Source organism: Rhinoraja longicauda, chromosome 36 (genome assembly GCF_053455715.1).
Source record: "Rhinoraja longicauda isolate Sanriku21f chromosome 36, sRhiLon1.1, whole genome shotgun sequence".
Taxonomy (NCBI): Eukaryota; Metazoa; Chordata; class Chondrichthyes; order Rajiformes; family Arhynchobatidae; genus Rhinoraja; species Rhinoraja longicauda.
This window is the reverse complement of record NC_135988.1, coordinates 11,547,303-11,561,584: the sequence shown is the minus strand read 5'-3', so window position 1 is coordinate 11,561,584 and position 14,282 is coordinate 11,547,303. Positions and strand designations below refer to the sequence as shown.

The 14,282-nt window shown below is 51.1% G+C and overlaps 1 protein-coding gene across 1 annotated transcript in view; it reads right to left on the bottom strand.

Annotated features, from left to right (window-relative positions):
* sema4c (sema domain, immunoglobulin domain (Ig), transmembrane domain (TM) and short cytoplasmic domain, (semaphorin) 4C) overlaps window positions 1-14,282 on the bottom strand; it is a 100,033-nt gene that overhangs the window by 85,474 nt on the left and 277 nt on the right.

Genomic DNA, 14,282 nt, shown 5'->3' with positions numbered 1-14,282 from the left:
GGGGAAGAGGAGGGAGGGAGGGGAGAGAGGGAGGGGAGGGAGGGAGGGGAGGGAGGGAGGGGAGGGGGAGAGGAGTGGGGAGGGGAGAGGGTGCTGCACCAATGCAGGAGAGGTTTGGGCCCAACGGGTTCACTTGGTCTAGTGTTCTCTAAAGATGCTGCCTGACTCGCTGAGTTACTCCAGCACCGTGGTTTTTTTTGTTGTAAATCAGCATCTACAGTTCCTTCTGTCTACAAGAACCAGAGGACATTGAATAGGTACAAGGCGAGAGGGGAAAGATTTAATAGGAACTTGAAGGGCATGTTATTCCACACAGGAGGCCAGTACACACATAGATCAAGCTGCCAGAGGAGTTGGTTGAGGCAGGTGCTATAACAGCATTTAAAAACCACTTAAATAAGGCAGAAGGGTTTTGACCCAAAATGTCAGCCATCCTTTTTCTCTAGAGATGCCGCCTAACTTGCTGAGTTACTCCAGCACCTTGTGTTTATCTTCTGGATGGGTACAAAGGTAGGAAAGGTTTGGAGTGACACAGAGTGCTGGAGTAACTCAGCGGGTCAGGCAGCACACCTGGAGAACATGAATAGGTGACATTCCGGGGGTCAGGACCCTTCTTCAGGTCCCGACCCGAAACGTCATCTACCCGTGTCCTCCAGAGATGCTGCCTGACCCGCTGAGTTACTCCAGCACTCTGTGGAACGTCACCTACCCATGTCCTCCAGAGATGCTGCCTGACCCGCTGAGTTACTCCAGCACTCTGTGGAACGTCACCTATCCATGTTCTCCAGAGATGCTGCCTGACCCGCTGAATTACTCCAGCACTCTGTGAAACGTCACCTATCCATGTTCTCCAGAGATGCTGCCTGACCCGCTGAGTTACTCCAGCACTCTGTGAAACGTCACCTATCCATGTCCTCCAGAGATGCTGCCTGACCCGCTGAGTTACTCCAACGCTTTGTGTCCTTTGGGGTAAAGCAGCATCAGCCGTTCCTTGTTCCTAAGGTTTAGAGGGGTACGGCCAAACACGGGCAAATGGGACTACCTTAGATGGGGCAGCTCGACCGGCATGGACAAGATGGGCCGAAGGTCCTGGTTTCCGTGCTGTATGACTCTATGACTATCTTCTCTTCCACATGCCCACCGCCAGGTTTTCCCAGCTTCCCCGACTCACACACAATAGTTTCAATGAACCTTTCTTTCGTAGACTTATTATACCCACACCCACCCGCCATTTTTTTAAAGTTTAGTTCAGTTTAGAGGCACAGCGTGGAAGCAAGCCCTTCAGCCCACCGGCCGCCACACAGTAACACTACCCTGCACACACTAGGGACAATTTACATTTTACACCAAGCCAATTAATCTGCCCGTACATCTTTGGAGTGTGGGAGGAAATCGAAGACCTCGGAGAAAACCCACTTGGTCACGGGGAGAACGTACAGACAGCGCCCGTAGTCGGGATCGAACCCGGGTCTCTGGCGCTGTAAGCGCTGCAAGGCAGCAACTCTACCGCTGCGCCACCGTGATGCCTTTGTCTAACCTCCAGCCCCTAGTACTCCCTCGCGCTCAACCCTCCTCTCCAATCTCTGGGCTGCAGGGCTCAGCCATTTTAGTTTAGTTTTGTTTCGAGATACAGCGCGGAAACAGGCCCTTCGGCCCACCGGGTCCGCGCCGACCAGCGATCCCCGCACACCAACACTATCCTACACGCACTAGGGACAATTTTTACATTTACCAAGCCAATTAACCTACAAACTTTTGGAGTGGGAAAGGCAAATAAACCAGAGGTTCATTTGCAAACACAAAGAGGAAGACATTTCGGTGGATTCAACAAATCCCAGTGACTCAATCGAAAGCACAATGACACTATCGTGCCTGTCAATTGCAGCTGGACTAGCTGGGTTTTTTTATTTTAAACAGTGCCGTCTCTCTGTAAATGCCACATCAAGGTCATCGAACCACACACAGTCACATCTGGGAAACAATACCAAAAAAAAAGAATTCATGGAAAGAAAGACTTGCAAAGGGTTTATGACTTTGTACCGTGGCCTCCTTTGTAATGCAGGAAGATATGTATTTCTACAGTAGGAAAATAAAACTGCAGATCCTAGTTTAAATCGAAGGTAGACACAAAATGCTGGAGTAACTCAGCGGGTCAGGCAGCATCTCCGGAGAGAAGGAATGGGTGACGTTTCGGGTCGAAGGAGGGTCTCGAGTCGAAGGAGGGTCTCGGCCCGAAGCGTCACCCATTCCTTGTATTTCTACAACACCCGTCACATCAGTCATGCAGTACCTAAACAGGCCCTTCGGCCCAATTTGCCCATGCTGACCAACATGCCCCAATCTGCACTAGTCCCGCCTGCCCGCGTTTGGCCCACATCCCTCTAAACCTCTCACAGGGTCATATGGTCACAAGGAATAGGAGTTAAACCAGGCCATTCGGCCCATCAAGTGTATTCTGCCATCCAATCATGGCTGACCTATCTCTCCCTCCTAACCCCATTCTCCTGCCTTCTCCCCATAACCTCTGATACTTGTACTAATCAAGAATCTATCTATCTCTGCCTTAAAACTATCCACTGACTTGGCCTCCACAGCCGTCTGTGGCAAACTTCCACAGCCTTCTGGAACCAACCCATGTACCTAAATAAAATGTTTCATAAACATTGCGATAGTCCCTGCCTCAACTACCCCCTTCGGCAGCTTGTTCCAAACGCCCACCACCCTTTAAGTAAAAAAGTTACCCCTCAGGTTCCCACTAAATTTCCCCCCCCTTCTCACATTAACCTACATCCTTTGGTTTTCGATTCCTGTAAGGAAACACGGTGCCAATTTACGATGAGTTGCGTCAACAAAGGCTGGATGAAATGGTTATCCATCCGGATTTGGGAAGGGACTCGAGATGATTCAGGAGTGCGCTGGAGGAGCCGTGACCCCTCCTCCAGCAGCTTCTCCTCCGTCTCCAGTGGAAGGGTGGGACACTTCCACCGACCGGGCAGCCTGCCTGTTGGCAGGTGATCCTCACTCCAGTTTAGTTTAGCTTACTAATCTTCCCCACATCTGGCATTAGTGACGCAAATGCAAAAGAACGACCGAGCATGTAAGACACAAAACTGCTGGAAGGTCAGAAGTGATAGGAGCACAATTAGGCCATTTGGTTCATCAAGTCTACTCCGCCATTTGCTATTGAGGGCGTGCAGCGTAGGTTCACTAGGTTAATTCCCGGAATGGCGGGACTGTCGTATGTTGAAAGGCTGGAGCAATTAGGCTTGTATACACTGGAATTTAGAAGGATGAGGGGGGATCTTATTGAAACATATAAGATAATTAGGGGATTGGACACATTAGAGGCAGGAAACATGTTCCCAATGTTGGGGGAGTCCAGAACAAGGGGCCACAGTTTAAGAATAAGGGGTAGGCCATTTAGAACGGAGATGAGGAAGAACTTTTTCAGTCAGAGAGTGGTGAAGGTGTGGAATTCTCTGCCTCAGAAGGCAGTGGAGGCCAGTTCGTTGGATGCTTTCAAGAGAGAGCTGGATAGAGCTCTTAAGGATAGCGGAGTGAGGGGGTATGGGGAGAAGGCAGGAACGGGGTACTGATTGAGAGTGATCAGCCATGATCGCATTGAATGGCGGTGCTGGCTCGAAGGGCTGAATGGCCTACTCCTGCACCTATTGTCTATTGTCTATTACCATTCATTCATCACTGTGTAGGAAAATAACTGCAGATGCTGGTACAAATCGAAGGTATCACAAAATGCTGGAGTAACTCAGCAGGTCAGGCAGCATCTCGGGAGAGAAGGAATGGGTGACGTTTCGGGTCGAGACCCTTCTTCAATCATGGCTGATCTATCTCTCCCTGCTAAACTCATTCTCCTGCCTTCACCCCATAAACCTTGACGCCCGTACTAATCAAGAATCTATCTACCCCTGCCTTAAAAATATCCACTGACTTGGCCTCCACAGCCTTCTGTGGCAAAGAATTCCACAGATTCACCACCCTCTGACTCAAGAAATTCTTCCTCATCTCCTTCCTAAAGGTACATCCTTTAATTCTGAGGCTGTGACCTCTGGTCCTGGACTCTCCCACTAGCGGAAACATCCTCTCCACATCCACACTGTCCAAGCCTTTCGCTATTTGTGGGTCAGGCAGCATCTGTGGAGGGAATTAACAGACGACGTTTGGACCTGTCGTTGGACTGATCAGTCATCTGTCCATCCCCAGCCTGACTCGCTGAGTTTACACTTTATAGATGCAGTGTGGAAACAGGCCCTTTGGCCCAACGAGGCCGTGCTGACCTGCGGTCAACCCCATGCACTAGCACTATCCCACACACCAGGAACCATTTACAATTGTACAGAGGTCAAATTAACCTACAAACCTGTACATCTTTGGAGTGTGGGTGGAAACCGGAGTACCCGGAGAAAACCCACGTGGTCACAGGGAGAACGTACAAACTCCTTAGCACCCGCAGTCAGAATCGAACTTGGGTCCCTGGCGCTGCAAGGCAGCAACTCTACTGCTGCGCCACTGCAACGCTCCAGTCCCAGTTGTTGAAAGTGCAGGGTTCTCAACCTGACCATGACGGCCCGTAGTTCTGGTGGCGTGGCAAGGTCGGCCTGGCCAAGCATGGCTGTGGTGCTCTCCAAAGATACTAGAGGAGCAAGATAGACCCACTCGACCGGAGTTAAATGTCGGAAACCTAGAGTGTCGAGACCTACACTGTCCGGGCCTAAACAGGCCGCCTAGGCCTACAGTATTTGGGCCTACAGTGTCCGGGCCTACACAGGCCCCTGGGCCTACAGTGTTTGGGCCCACAGTGTCCGGGCCTACACAGGCCCCTGGGCTTACAGTGTTTGGGCCCACAGTGTCCGGGCCTACACAGGCCCCTGGGCCTACAGTGTTTGGGCTTACAGTGTCCGAGCCAAAACCCCCACCCCCCCCCAGGCCTAACACGGGACAAGGGCAGTCCCATACGGGACAAACCAATTTAGCCCAAAATATGGGATGTCCCGGCTAATACGAGAAAGTTGGCAGCGCCGGAGACTCTGACTACGGGCGCCGTCTGTACAGAGTTTGTACGTTCTCCCCGTGACCTGCGTGGGTTTTCTCCGAGATCTTCGGTTTCCTCCCACACTCCAAAGACGTGCAGGTATGTAGGTTAATTGACTGGGTAAATGTTTTTTTTTAAATCGCCCCTAGTGTGTGTAGGATAGTGTTAGTGTGCGGGGATCGTTGGGCGGCGCGGACTCGGTGGGCCGAAGGGCCTGTTTCCGCGCTGTATCTCTAAATCTAAAATCTAAGTCTAAACCCTACATAGAACAAAGAAAAGTAAAGCACAGGAACAATATGACGTCATTAAAAAAAATGACTAAACAGTCACTTGCTCCTGATCGCATCTCTGATTGTGGGATCTTGCTGAGTCAGCCGGCTGTAGTCTTTACCACATTATAACATTGACCCGGATGCAAAAGGACCACATAACATGCAAAGCACAAACTGCTGGAAGAGCTCAGCGGGTCTGGCAGCATCTGTGGAGGGAATGGACCCTTCACCAGACTGATCCATTCCCAGACGGGCTCGCTGAGTTCAGACTTTAGAGATACAGCACGGAGAAACAAGCCCTTCGGCCCACCGAGTCCGTGCCGACCAGCGATCACCCCGTACACCCCCTCATTTATTGCATATTATTCACTTCAGACTTGGGCGATACTGCACAGAAACAGGCCCTTCGGCCCACCGAGTCCGTGCCGACCAGCGATCACCACTTTCAACTTGCACTATCCTACCCTAGGAACAATTTATAATTTCACCAAACCTGCACGTCTTTGGAGTGTGGGAGGAAACCGCAGCACCCGGAGAAAACCCACGCGGTCACGGGGAGAACGTACAAACTCCGTGCAGGCAGCACCCGTGGTCGGGATCAAACCCGGGTCTCTGGCGCCTGTAAGGCAGCAAATCTACCGCTGCGCCACCGTGCCACCCGCCCTCCAGCATTTTGTGCGTCGTTCAAGATTCCAGCATCTGCAGTTGCTTGTGTCGGCACAGCCTGTTACACGCTTTGAAATAGACAATAGGTGCAGGAGGAGGCCATTCGGCCCTTCGAGCCAGCACCGCCATTCAATGTGATCATGGCTGATCATTCTCAATCAGTACCCCGTACCTGCCTTCTCCCCATACCCCCTGACTCCGCTATCCTTAAGAGCTCTATCTAGCTCTCTCTTGAATGCATTCAGAGAATTGGCCTCCACTGCCTTCTGAGGCAGAGAATTCCACAGATTCACAACTCTTTGACTGAAAAAGTTTTTCCTCATATCCGTTCTAAATGGCCGACCCCTTATTCTTAAACTGTGGCCCCTTGTTCTGGACTCCCCCAACATTGGGAACATGTTTCCTGCCTCTAACGTGTCCAACCCCTTAATAATCTTATACGTTTCGATAAGATCTCCTCTCATCCTTCTACAGTGTGAGAAGGCAACGAGGGGCCCTGAAATAACACGAGTCTTTTATTTGTTTTCCCATTAACTGTGGTCAGGGCAGGCCATGCAGGCCCCAAATTAAACAAGCCCCAAGATGAATGCTGACTGAGCGAATACTACAACCGTGTTCAGTGGGCAAGGTGCCAGTGTGGGAAGGGGGGTGGGGAACCAGTGTATGCCAGGACAATTTACCAGCACTCCCTCTCCTGAACTGCGCAGGCAGTCAATAGAAGGCCGAGGCTGTTGTGCCGAGGCCCCGAGTTCATTCATAAACAATGATCACGCGAGCCAGGTCAGGTAGGAGGCTTGTCTCGGCTGCTGAAACAATATTCCAGCAGGCTCCAATAGCAAGAGGGTCAAGGTTAGTGAGGGGAAGGATAACTTCGATCACTGGCGGCACAGCGGTAGAGTTGCTGCCTTACGGCGCCAGGGACCCGGGTTCAATCCTGACTAAGGTTGCTTGTCTGCACGGAGTTTGTAGGTTATCCCTATTTTCCGGGCGCTCCAGTTCCCTCTCACATTCCAAAGGAACGTCCGTATGTTTGTACGGATGGAGTTTGTACGCCCTCACCGACCATGTGGGTCAGCGTGGACCCAGTGGACCCAAAGGCCTATTTACCCACTCTATCTCCAAACTAAACGCTACCCAAAGGCTCCAGCCACCCAGTCCCAATCCTAACATCCCGAGACCCAGTGGATTTCAAGGTGTTACAGTTTCCTGCCACATCGGTTAATTGGCCACTGCAAATTGCCATTGACATGCGGGTGAATGATAGAATCTGGGGAGAGTTGACGGGGAAAATGGGACGAACAAAGAGTGGAATTAGTGTAAACGGATGTTTGATGGTCAGCACAGACTAGATGGGCCAAAGGGCCTATTCCTGGCAGGAATAACAGACACAAAGTGCCGGAGTAACTCAGCGGGCCAGGTAGCATCTCTGGAGAAAAAAGGATGGGTGACGTTTCGGGTCGGGACCCTCCTTCAGACTGAGAGTAGAGGGGCGGAAACTGCACGTAAGGGGAGAAGAAAATTTAAAAAGTCTGTCAGGTATGACTCATAGAAACATAGAAAATTGGTGCAGGAGTAGGCCATTCGGCCCTTCGAGCCCATTCAATACGATCGTGGCTGATCATCCAAAATCAGTACCCAGTTCCTGCTTTTTCCCTATCCCTTGATTCCAGTAGCCCCAAGACTCTCTTAAAAACATCCAGTGAATTGGCCTCCACTGCCTTCTGTTATAACTATAAGCTGACACAGAGATGGAAAGCAGTCCGATAATCCTCTCAGAAGGAAAACCGCAGTTGCTGCTGCATTTGTTGCGTGTATTGTACTCACAGGCAGCCAGTGTATAATCAAGTGTCAACACTGCATAGGTCAACACTTGATGGATTGAAAGATCTGGCTTGGAAACAGGCCCTTCAGTCCCTGCTGGCCATCGATCGCCCGCCTGCCCGCCCGCCCGCTCTCACTAATTTTGTTTTTTTTCTCTACGTTATCCCACTTTCTCATCCACTCCCTGCACACTGGGGGCAATTTGCAGAAGGCCAATTAACCTACAAACCCGCACGTCTTTGGGATGTGGGAGGAAACCGGGACGTGGTCACACGCAGATGGCACCCAAGGTCAGTCTGAAGAAGGGTCTCCACCCGCGCGGCACGGTGGCGCAGCGGTAGAGTTGCTGCCTTACAGCAAATGCAGCGCCGGAGACTCAGGTTCGATCCTGACTACGGGCGCCGTCTGTACGGAGTTTGTACGTTCTCCCCGTGACCTGCGTGGGTTTTCTCCGAGGTCTTCGGTTTCCTCCCACACTCCAAAGACGTACAGGTCTGTAGGTTAATTGACTGGGTGAAATGTAAAAAATTGTCCCCAGTGTGTGTAGGATCGTGTTGATGTGCGGGCATCGCTGGGCGGCGCGGACTCGGTGGGCCGAAGGGCCTGTTTCCGCGCTGTATCTCTAAAAATCTAAAATCTAAAAAAATCTGTAACGTCACCCATTCCTTCTCTCCTGAGATGCTGCCTGTCCTGCTGAGTTACTCCAGCATTTTGTGAATAAGCACCCACGGTCAGGATTGGACCCGGGTCTCTGGCGCCGTGAGGCAGCAACTCTACCACTGCACCACCATGCTGCCCAATTGTCATCCCAGTCAGGCCCAGTTCACTCGGGGATCTACCCTAAGTGCCTGCCTCTGATTGCCCAGCTTTGTCCAGAACAAGGATGGGGGGGGGAGTTATAGACACTAAGTGCTGGAGTAACTCAGCGGGACAGGCAGCATCTCTGGAGGGAAAGGATGGGCGACGTTTAAGGTCGGTTCCCTTCCTCACATTGAAAGTAGAGGTGGGTAGAGGTGGGAACTGGAGGTAAGCGAAGGCCAGAACAAATCAGGGCTGGCAAAAGATGACCAAGGAAGGGTGGAGCCTGTAATGGCCCATTGTTGGGGTGGGGAAGAGGTGATTACGAAGGGATACAGGGATGTGAACAGTGGAACTAGTATTGATGACGTGGGTGGGGTGCCATTCCTGGAGATCATCAGGAACTACCGACGGATTAGATCAGAAGCCACCGCTCATGGGCCAACTTGAATTGGAAACCTCTATTTCAGGGAGATATCCTTGATCGGTACATCTGTCAGGGGTTACGGGGAGAAGGCAGGAGAGTGGGGTTGAGAGGGAAAGATAGATCGGCCATGATTGAATGGTGGAGTGGACTTGATGGACCGAATGGCCTAATTCTGCTCCTAGAACTTATGAACCTGGGGGGGGAACAAAGCCAGGAACTGAATTAGCTGGAAAGAAAAGTTTTACACAATCCAAAGGGTTCAGTCAAGGAGTAAATCAAGTCCATGTTGAATTGTCACACGCACCAGCAAGAGAACAATGAAATTCAACTGTGTTCAGAATGGAAACGGATCCGAAGAACAATGGCCCTCCCTAGGGTTGCCAACTGTCCCGTATTAGCCGGGACATCCCGTATTTTGGGCTTGTCCCACCCTTGTCCCGTATTCGGTCCGCGGGCCGCTGTCGGCCTGGACAGTGTAGGCTAACGGAGTGTGTTTGGGTAGCGGGGCCGAGTGTGTTCCCCTAACGGAGGTTGCGTAGCAACCCACCTCCCGGCCCGGGCGGCCGCCATAGGTGGAGCGGGAGCTCGTGGCCGCTGGCTGGGTGAGGTCACGTGGGGGCGCGGGGCGGTGACATCACCCTGTCCCGTATTTGGGAGTGAGATAGTTGGCAACCCTGCCCCATATCCCACCAATCAACAAGCCAGCTCCAGGATTCATATTGGGCAAGATCTGATCTTGTAACTCAAGCAAGAAGAGGTCACTGTGACTGGATCAGCTGTATAGTTGCTTGAGGAACTCAGAGAGATGGCTTAACTCTGCATTCAATCAATGGTAGCGTGGAGGCCGCAGATCTCTGCATCTGACCCCATCTTATCCCTTCACCTGGGGCTGGTCAATAGGGCAGCCGAGAGAGAGCTTTGTGATGTGGGAACATGAGCTGTGGTGGAGCAAGAGAGATTTCCTCGGTCCCTAAATCCACCTTACACCTTTGAAGATAGACACAAAATGCTGGGAAGAACTGAGTGGGTGGGACAGGCAGCATCTGCGGAGAAAACCAATAGTTGACTTTTCGAGTCGGGACCCTTCCTCAGTTTTTCCCAAGAGTCCCGACTTGAACCGTCACCGATCCATGTTCTCTACAGATGCTGTCCGATCCGGTGAGTTACCCCAGCTTTTTGTGTCTATCTTTAGTTTAGAGATACAGTGCAGAAACAGGCCCTTCGGCCCACTGAATCCCCGCACACTAACACTATCCTACACACACTAGGAACAATTTACAATCATGCCAAGTGTATAAACCCAAGCCAATTAACCCGCATGTCTTTGGAGTGTGGGAGGAGATCGAATATCCCACAGAAAACCCACCCGGTCGCAGGGAGAACGTACAAACTCCTTACAGACAGCACCCGTAGTTGGGGTCGAACCTGGGTCTCCGGCGCTGCAGGTGCTGTCAGGCAGCAACTCTGCCGCTGTGCCCCCGTGTCACCCCAGTTCCTTCCCTCACATCTAGTCTCTTACATCCTTAAACCCAAGATGAGGCAGCAAATGTTTCAATGTTAGCACTGGGAAATGCAAATAGCTTGAAAAACACGTATGGCCAGATAGAAGAACACCGTCACACTGAAGAAGGGTCCAAGCCTAAAACGTCACCTATCCACATAGACAATAGACAATAGGTGCAGGAGGAGCCCATTCGGCCCTTCGAGCCAGCACCGCCATTCAATGTGATCATGGCTGATCATTCTCAATCAGTACCCCGTTCCTGCCTTCTCCCCATACCCCCTGACTCCGCTATCCTTAAGAGCTCTATCTAGCTCTCTCTTGAATGCATTCAGAGAATTAGCCTCCACTGCCTTCTGAGGCAGAGAATTCCACAGATTGACAACTCTCTGACTGAAAAGGTTTTTCCTCATCTCAGTTCTAAATGGCCTACCCCTTATTCTTAAACGGTGGCCCCTTGTTCTGGACTCCCCCAACATTGGGAACATGTTTCCTGCCTCTAACGTGTCCAACCCCTTAATAATCTTATACGTTTCGATAAGATCTCCTCTCATCCTTCTAAATTCCAGTGTATACAAGCCTCCAGAGAAGCTGCCCAACCCGCCGAGTTACTCCTGCACTTTGTGTCTTTAGTTGTAAACTAGCATTTGCAGTTCCTTGTTTCTACAGCTCCTTCCCTGCTGTTATCAGACCATTAAGGCTGTCAGGGGTTATGGGGAGAAGGCAGGAGAATGGGGTTGGGAGGGAAAGAGAGATCAACCATGATTGAATGGTGGAGTAGACTCGATGGCTCATATGACATGAATGGGAAACAGACCACTCATCTGCTAAGTATCATCCCCGTCACACTTCGGGCCCTTACGCTTTTTTAAAACAAATAATTTCCTGCTACTGTAATACGGCAACACTATATTCAACACTCTGCTAGAATCCTCTTTGTATTTCCTGTTGTACCTGCGTATGGCTTGATTATACTAAGTCATGGTTTGTAATGGAAAGGAGCCGCAGATGCTGGTTTAACCCAAAGAGAGAGACAGCTGCTGGAGTAACTCAGCGGGTCAGGCAGCATCTCTGGAGAACATGGACAGGTGACAATTCTAGTCGGGACAATTCTCCTTCAGAGTGAAGAGGGGTCCCGACCCGAAACGTCACCTATTGATTTTCTCCTCTCTCTCTCTCCCCCTCCTGCTCTCTCTCTCTCTCTCTCTCTCTCTCCCCTCTCCCTCCTTCTCTCTCCCCCCCCCCCGCCTCTCCCCCTGCTCTCTCTCCCCCTCCTGCTCTCTCTCTCTCTCTCTCTCTCTCTCTCCCCTCTCCCCCCTTCTCTCTCCCCCTCCTCTGCCTGACCAGCCGAGTTACTCCAGCATTTTGTGCCTGAGGTATGATTTGATTGTAACATTCTTCACTCCTAATGTGCAATAATATGATGCCAATAATAAAACACTCCCAAATAGCACGACCATTAACCATCAACTTGGAGATTAACCTACGACCAGCGTTTGTCAGCACTGGCTGGAGATTTGAGGGAGGGCTTCCTCAGAGGAAGGGTCTCGACCCGATACGTCACCCGAAGAGATGCTGCCCGTCCCGCTGAGTTACTCCAGCTTCTTTTGTGTCTATCTTATATGCACAAAAGGATAGGCACAGACTTGATGGGCCGCAGGGCCTCTTTCAGTGCAAGGAGGGGAAAGGACTGTGCCTTTAAATCCAAATTACGTCATGCACAGTTTGAAACAAAATGGGCAATGAAGTTACACATCCCATTGCCTGAAATCCCATTATAGAACAAGCACCTTCACAGCCCTCAATAATTCAGGGGGGGGGGGAATGCCCCTCACATCCAGAAAGCTGATTATTTTAAAAATTGAGGGAAGGGGAAATCCCACAAAGATCCAAGGTGGGAATTATATTTTACAAGACCCAATATTCTGGGCTGCCTGTCTCACAGACTGGAGATTCACAAATATTATGCAGATCAGACAAAAGGTGTTACACACAGCATTCAGGTGCTAGCATGGTTTCAGCTGGCAGCAGCTTATTCCGACACCCAAGACTTCCACTCTGCTAAATCCTGCCTGTGGAAATAAAATGAATGATCCCCTTTTTCTTCCCCCTCGGCAAGCAGTGCACGGATGTATCTCCTCCATTAAACTACCCTCCCCCTCACTCCCCCTTCCTCTCTCTCTCCCCCTCCCTCTCTCTCCCTCCTCTCTTCTCTCTCATGTCCCTCTCTCTCCTCCCTCCCTCTCTCCCCTTCTCTCTTCTTTCTCCCCTTCTTTTCTACTCTCCCCTCCCCTCTCTCCCTCTTCTCACTCCCCTCCTCTCCCCCCTCTTCTCTCTCCCCTCTCCCTCTCTCCCTCCTCTCCTTTCTCTCACCCCCTCCTCTCTCCCCCCTCCTCTCTCTCACCACCCTCTCTCTCCCCCTCCTCTCTCTCACCCCCTCCTCTCTCTCCCCACTCCTCCCTCTCTCCCTCCCTCTTCTCTCTCCTCTCCTTTCTCTCACCCCCTCCTCTCTCTCCCCCCTCCTCTCTCTCACCACCCTCTCTCTCCCCCTCCTCTCTCTCACCCCCTCCTCTCTCTCCCCACTCCTCCCTCTCTCCCTCACTCTTCTCTCTCCTCTCCTTTCTCTCTAACCCCCTCTCTCTCCACTCCTCCCTCCCTCTCCTCTCTTCTTTCTCCCCTCCCTCTCTCCCTCCTTCTCTCTCCCCCCTCCTCTCCCCCACCTCCTCTCCTCTCTCTCCCCCTTCTCCCTCCTCTCTCCCCTCTCCTCTCTCCTCCTTTCTCTCACCCCCTCCTCTCTCCCCCTCTTCTCTCCCCCTCCTATCCCCCCACCTCCCTCTCTTCTCTCTCCTCTCTCCCTCCCCCCTTCTCTCTCACTCCCCCCTCCACTATCTCCCCTTCCTCTCTCTTTCCCCCCTCTCCACATCCCAGTGCAACTCCCTCGACTGAATCTTTTCGACCTACAGATTTCCACCCCACCTCTGGTAAACATCTGCCAGCTCTTTGTATTTTTTGCATTGAAGTCACTGCGAGCTACTGGGGGAGGTGTGTTTGAATCTTATTCCCCTTTGCAAGCGGAGGGGGGGTGGAGGAATCAGAACAGCACTTAAGGCGAACGATTCCTGAATTTACAGCAGCAAAGTGCTCCAACAACACGAGGAGTGAAAATACAATCTAAAACACAGGCGCTTCGGGTGCCAATGATCCCCATCATTAAGATGTCTGCTTATATATATATATGTGTGTGTGTCTATATATTTTAAATACATGCAAACAAGGTCGGATTAAATTCAACAGGGTTGAGAATAACAAAGAGCCTTAAATATATTGGGTTGGTGGAGTTTTGGCCAAATGGGTTATTGAGTTAGTTGGTCTCGCCCATTGCTCGCTCGCTTTCATTGTCTCGAATCCAATGGAGAAATCGGCCAGAATTTACTTTAATTCAATCAAATCAACGTACTGCTGACGGGGGAGAAGGCAGGCATCGATGTGAAAATGCATTGCACATGTAAATGCAAAAAAAAAGGCAAACATAACGAACGTTTTTCACTGCACAAGGACTAATCCGGAATTTGCACAAATTTGCTACGTTTTTTTTGCACAATCGAGGCATTTAAACGCCACTCACTCTCACTCACACTCCCTCACACACACACTCACTCTCACACACACACTCACTCACACATACACACATACTCACTCACTCACTCACACACATACTCACTCTCACACACACACTCACTCACACAC